Below are 6,278 nucleotides of genomic sequence, written 5' to 3'. Positions count from 1 at the left end.
GCCTATGGTGCATTTTTACGTTTTAACTGCTTTTAATTATTTATGAAATTATTTCTGGAACAAGTCACGATGTCGTGCACTTGTCGTTTTGATACACATTACAAACTGCGCCACATGAAATGCACCCGTAATTTACGACATTTTTATTTTTATTATTATTTTAAGTTATGGTCGAGTCACGTGAAACGCACACTCGAGTTGAGATTTACGTATCGTGACCATGTCACGGGAACCGTACCCATAGCCATGATGATTTATTAATCGCGCTTAAAGCAAACTACGATGTTCAAGAGTTAACTAATTTTCTAAATTTGAGATTGTTGTGATGCCATGAATTATGGAGTACTTGAGCCGTTTAAGACGTGAAGATCCTTAAAATGTCGCTGTGTCATTTTTCTATGTGTTGTTACTAAGTGAGATTTGCAAAAGATGAAATTAATAATACAAGGAAAAAATGAAACAAACCACTCTGACCCAGCCTACAAGAACGCCATTTTAATATTATAAAATATTAAGAAAAATTTGGACCTAAATACTTCAAAACAGACTCAGATATCAGACAAAATAAGCTTAAAAAATGCTTGGCTAAATTTGGACTGAAACAGAAATGGGATAACTCAAAGAAAAAATTCATGAACTTACTTCCAATTAGTAAACTAAAACAAAATTCACGAGGAGAACTAGCAGACATATGCTACTGACTCAAATTGAAAGGAGAATCTAAGAACATGTTATGAACATGATATGATACATACTAACGGATCCCAACAACGATGAATCAATTTGCGTGAATACAATGACTTCATCTTACTTCAAAAAAATCTAGGAGATTATCCAAAGCTTATACCCATTTTAGAGTTTAAAACAAAACTAAGAAAAGACAATTAAGTTAACATCTTATCGGTTCCTCAGAATACTAACCGAACATTTAACACAAATTAAGCATAGTAGTTATGGAAAAATGGACATAAAAACATGCGTTCAACTTATTATGACCAATCAACAGAAGAGACTTAAGAAGAAAATTAATACAACTAATGTGATTCAAACCAAAAAATTAAACGAACCCCCCAATTATCGCTAATTAATTTGCTCTATATTGGCTCATCTGAGGCTTAACTCACATAAATAAGATTGAAACAAAGACTATTGGAATAGAGATGAACCTGTTAAGTGCTTCTCTTTTAATATGTAAATAAAGTTTCTTCAACAGATTCAACAAAATGAAGGCCCGAAGAAAATATAGCAACCATATGAAGCAGGAACCGCGAACTCAAACCGAGAAACGATCTCGAACGGAAACTCCGAATCGAATACCCCCTTCAACTTGAATCCATTCTTGAAACCAAATTCCGAAATTGAGAAGATGAAAGTAAAGGAAAGAAAAAATAGAATATATCTTCTTTTTTATATTTTTCTTGAAAATTTGACTTAAGCTCAAAATCTAGAAGAAGGCACAAAATCAGAAGATCTATCCGAAAATCTCCCCCTTCTCCCCGTCTCGAAAATGCCCTCCCCCCCTTAAATACTCGATCCTAGAACCTTCTATTCCCCTTCCCCAAGAAATCCGAAAAATCCAAAAAAGAAAAGAAAAATCTCTCGGAAATCAACAAGTCTCAAGACAGATGGATGAAGACGATTATACACTTATTAATCCCACAGCTCCCATCCCTTCTTCGTTTGTTAAAGAGAGATAAACCACGTGAGATGAGAGAATGGAGAATATTCGGGGTTGTTATGTGTCATGCCACGTGGAGGGAAGAGAGAAGAGTGACGGGGAAACAAACTTGCGCCGAAAAAGAAAACTTCCAGTGAGATTGGGCTGCGGCAGCGGTGTGGGGTGGGTGGTGCGGCCGATTTGGAAATTAGATTAGGTTTAGGGTTTGATGAATATTTTGTGTATATATGATGGTGAGGAAATAATATTGGCCATTAGATGGGGGAGGGAGGGATGGCTAAGATTTAGAGGGGAGATGAGGCGGGTCAGGAAATTAAAAGAGGAGAAGTGGGTTGCTAAGGTTAAAATGGTAATGGGCTCAGAGAAGCTGATTCGATTTGGGCCATCTATTTGGACTTCTTGAATTAAGCCAAGACGAAAGTTAGCCCCAAAATTTAATTCTCTTTGCAAAGATAAGATCAAAAATAAAACACTACTAAAAACTAATGAACTTTAACAACAACAAAACTCATATTAAAATGAAACTATTCTTGTATATATATTTTTGATTTTTAAATACTGAAATAATAAAATTAAACTAATAAAGTGGTAATAAAATGGATTAAAAATCTATCATAACTCAAGTAAATATTTTAAAAATACTAAAACTAACTTTAAAAATTGTGCGGGTCAAAAATTACGTGCTTACAGCTACCCCTCTTTGCTTGGAAGCACGAATAGTTTTTGGAGAAAAGGAAAATAAGCAACGTAATTAATTTATGACCCGACGCTTATTCAAAACGAAATAAAGATGGACAAAAGATTGACCGAGGCCTGGTATCTGAGCTGCCTACATATCCTTGGCTATAAAGGAATCAGGCCACGTGTAGTTCAGAAGTGAATGAAATGATGGAGTGGGTGGAGAGGATGAGAGAGTCGAGTGAGGTACCGTTCGAGGCTCCGGTCCGCGGTCCCTGCCATTACATCATAAACTGAAAGCAAAAATTACAGCAAAAATAAAAGAAAAATATAAGATCCTATCTACTTCTTGTCTTGAATCTTCATTGATTCTCCAGTTGATCCTTCAATATGAAACTAAAAATTCATTTCATTCTTCAGGTGGGCATCCTGCTGACTTGAATTTGAAGAAAACTGAAAGTTGACCTTATTCTTCAGGCGGGCACCCTGCTGTTTGTACTTGAAATAAACTTGAACTTGCGGTAGACTTGAGTTTGCAAACCTTGTTCTTCAGGCGGCTCGTGCTACTTCTGATTTAAATTGAAAAAAACTGGAGATTAACCCTATTCTTCAGGCGGGCTCCTGATGCTCCTTACTCGAACTCTGAGTGAATTCTGAAATGACTTCCCTCGCTCTCCAGGTGGGCGCCTGCTAAATAAGCTTCAAAAATGCTTGGCTAAATTTGGACTGAAACAGAAATGGGATAACTCAAAGAGAAAATTCATGAACTTACTTCCAATTAGTAAACTAAAACAAAATTCACGGGGAGAACTAGCAGACATATGCTACTGACTCAAATTGAAAGGAGAATCTAAGAACATGTTATGAACATGATATGATACATACTAACGGATCCCAACAACGATGAATCAATTTGCGCGAATACAATGACTTCATCTTACTTCAAAAAAATCTAGGAGATTATCCAAAGCTTATACCCATTTTAGAGTTTAAAAATAAACTGAGAAAAGACAATTAAGCTAGCATCTTATCGGTTCCTCAGAATACTAACCGAACATTTAACACAAATTAAGCATAGTAGTTATGAAAAAATGGACATATAAACATGCGTTCAACTTGTTATGACCAATCAACAGAAGAGACTTAAGAAGAAAATTAATACAACTAATGTGATTCAAACCAAAAAATTAAACAAACCCCCCAATTATCGCTAATTAATTTGCTCTATATTGGCTCATCTGAGGCTTAACTCACATAAATAAGATTGAAACAAAGACTATATGAGTAGAGATGAACCTGTTAAGTGCTTCTCTTTTAATATGTAAATAAAGTTTCTTCATCAGATTCAACAAAATGAAGGCCCGAAGAAAATATAGCAACCATATGAAGCAGGAACCGCGAACTCAAACCGAGAAACGATCTCGAACGGAAACTTCGAATCGAATACCCCCTTCAACTTGAATCCATTCTTGAAACCAAATTCCGAAATTGAGAAGATGAAAGTAAAGGAAAGAAAAAACAGAATATATCTTCTTTTTTATATTTTTCTTGAAAAGTTGACTTAAGCTCAAAATCTAGAAGAAGCCACAAAATCAGAAGATCTATCCGAAAATCTCCCCCTTCTCCCCGTCTCGAAAATGCTCCCCCCCTTAAATACTCGATCCTAGAACCTTCTATTCCCCTTCCCCAAGAAATCCGAAAAATCCAAAAAAGAAAAGAAAAATCTCTCGGAAATCAACAAGTCTCAAGACAGATGGATGAAGAGGATTAAACACTTATTAATCCCACAGCTCCCATCCCTTCTTCGTTTGTTAAAGAGAGATAAACCGCATGAGATGAGAGAATGGAGAATATTCGGGGTTGTTATGTGTCATGCCACATGGAGGGAAGAGAGAGGAGTGACGGGGAAACAAACTCGCGCTGAAAAAGAAAACTTCCAGTGAGATTGGGCAGCGGCAGCGGTGTGGGGTGGGCGGTGCGGCCGATTTGGAAATTAGAGTAGGTTTAGGGTTTGATGAATATTTTGTTTATATATGATGGTGAGGAAATAATATTGGCCGTTAGATGGGGGAGGGAGGGTTGGCTAAGATTTAGAGGGGAGATGAGGTGGGTCAGGAAATTGAAAGAGGGGAAGTGGGTTGCTGAGGTTAAAATGGTAATGGGCTCAGAGAAGCTGGTTCGATTTGGGCCATCTATTTGGACTTCTTGAATTAAGCCAAGACGAAAGTTATCCCTAAAATTTAATTCTCTTTGCAAAGATAAGATCAAAAACAAAACACTACTAAAAACTAATGAACTTTAACAACAACAAAACTCATATTAAAATGAAACTATTCTTGTATATATATTTTTGATTTTTCAATACTGAAACAATAAAATTAAACTAATAAAGTGGTAATAAAATGGATTAAAAATCTATCATAACTCAAGTAAATATTTTAAAAATACTAAAACTAACTTTAAAAATTGTGCGGGTCAAAAATTACGTGCTTACAGCTACCCCTCTTTGCTTGGAAATACGAACAGTTTTCGGAGCAAAGAAAAATAAGCAACGTAATTAATTTATGACCCGACGCTTATTCAAAACGAAACAAAGATGGACAAAAGTTTGACCGAGGCCTGGTATCTGAGCTGCCTACATATCCTTGGCTATAAAAAAATCAGGCCACGTATAGTTCAGAAGTGAATAAAATGATGGAGTGGGTGGAGAGGATGAGAGAGTCGAGTGAGGTACCGTTCGAGGCTCCGGTCCGCGGTCCTTGTCATTACATCATAAACTGAAAGCAAAAATTACAGCAAAAATAAAAGAAAAATATAAGATCCTATCTACTTCTTGTCTTGAATCATCCTTGAATCTCCACTTGATCCTTCAATATGAAACTAAAAATTTACTCCATTCTTCAGGTGGGCATCCTGCTGACTTGAATTTGAAGAAAATTGAAAGTTGACCCTATTCTTCAGGCGGGCACCCTGCTGTTTGTACTTGAAATAAACTTGAACTTGCGGTAGACTTGAGTTTGCAAACCTTGTTCTTCAGGCGGCTCTTGCTACTTCTGATTTGAATTGAAAAAAACTGGAGATTAACTCTATTCTTCAGGCGGGCTCCTGATGCTCCTCACTCAAACTCTGAGTGAATTCTGAAATGACTTTTCTCTCTCTCCAGGTGGGCGCCTGCTAAATAAGCTTCAAAAATGCTTGGCTAAATTTGGACTGAAACAGAAATGGGATAACTCAAAGAGAATATTCATGAACTTACTTCCAATTAGTAAACTAAAACAAAATTCACGGGGAGAACTAGCAGACATATGCTACTGACTCAAATTGAAAGGAGAATCTAAGAACATGATATGATACATACTAATGTATCCCAACAACGATGAATCAATTTGCGCGAATACAATGACTTTATCTTACTTCAAAAAAATCTAGGATATTATCCGAAGCTTATACCCATTTTAGAGTTTAAAACAAAACTGAGAAAAGACAATTAAGTTAACATCTTATCGGTTCCTCAGAATACTAACCGAACATTTAACACAAATTAAGCATAGTAGTTATGAAAAAATGGACATAAAAACATGCGTTCAACTTGTTATGACCAATCAACAGAAGAGACTTAAGAAGAAAATTAATACAACTAATGTGATTCAAACCAAAAAATTAAACGAACCACCCAATTATCGCTAATTAATTTGCTCTATATTGGCTCATCTGAGGCTTAACTCACATAAATAAGATTGAAACAAAGACTATTTGAGTAGAGATGAACCTGTTAAGTGCTTCTCTTTTAATATGTAAATAAAGTTTCTTCAACAGATTCAACAAAATGAAGGCCCGAAGAAAATATAGCAACCATATGAAGCAGGAACCTCGAACTCAAACCGAGAAACGATCTCGAACGGAAACTCCGAATCGAATACCC

This window comes from Nicotiana tomentosiformis, chromosome 4 (assembly GCF_000390325.3).
Source record: "Nicotiana tomentosiformis chromosome 4, ASM39032v3, whole genome shotgun sequence".
NCBI lineage: Eukaryota > Viridiplantae > Streptophyta > Magnoliopsida > Solanales > Solanaceae > Nicotiana > Nicotiana tomentosiformis.
This window is presented reverse-complemented; position numbering follows the sequence as displayed.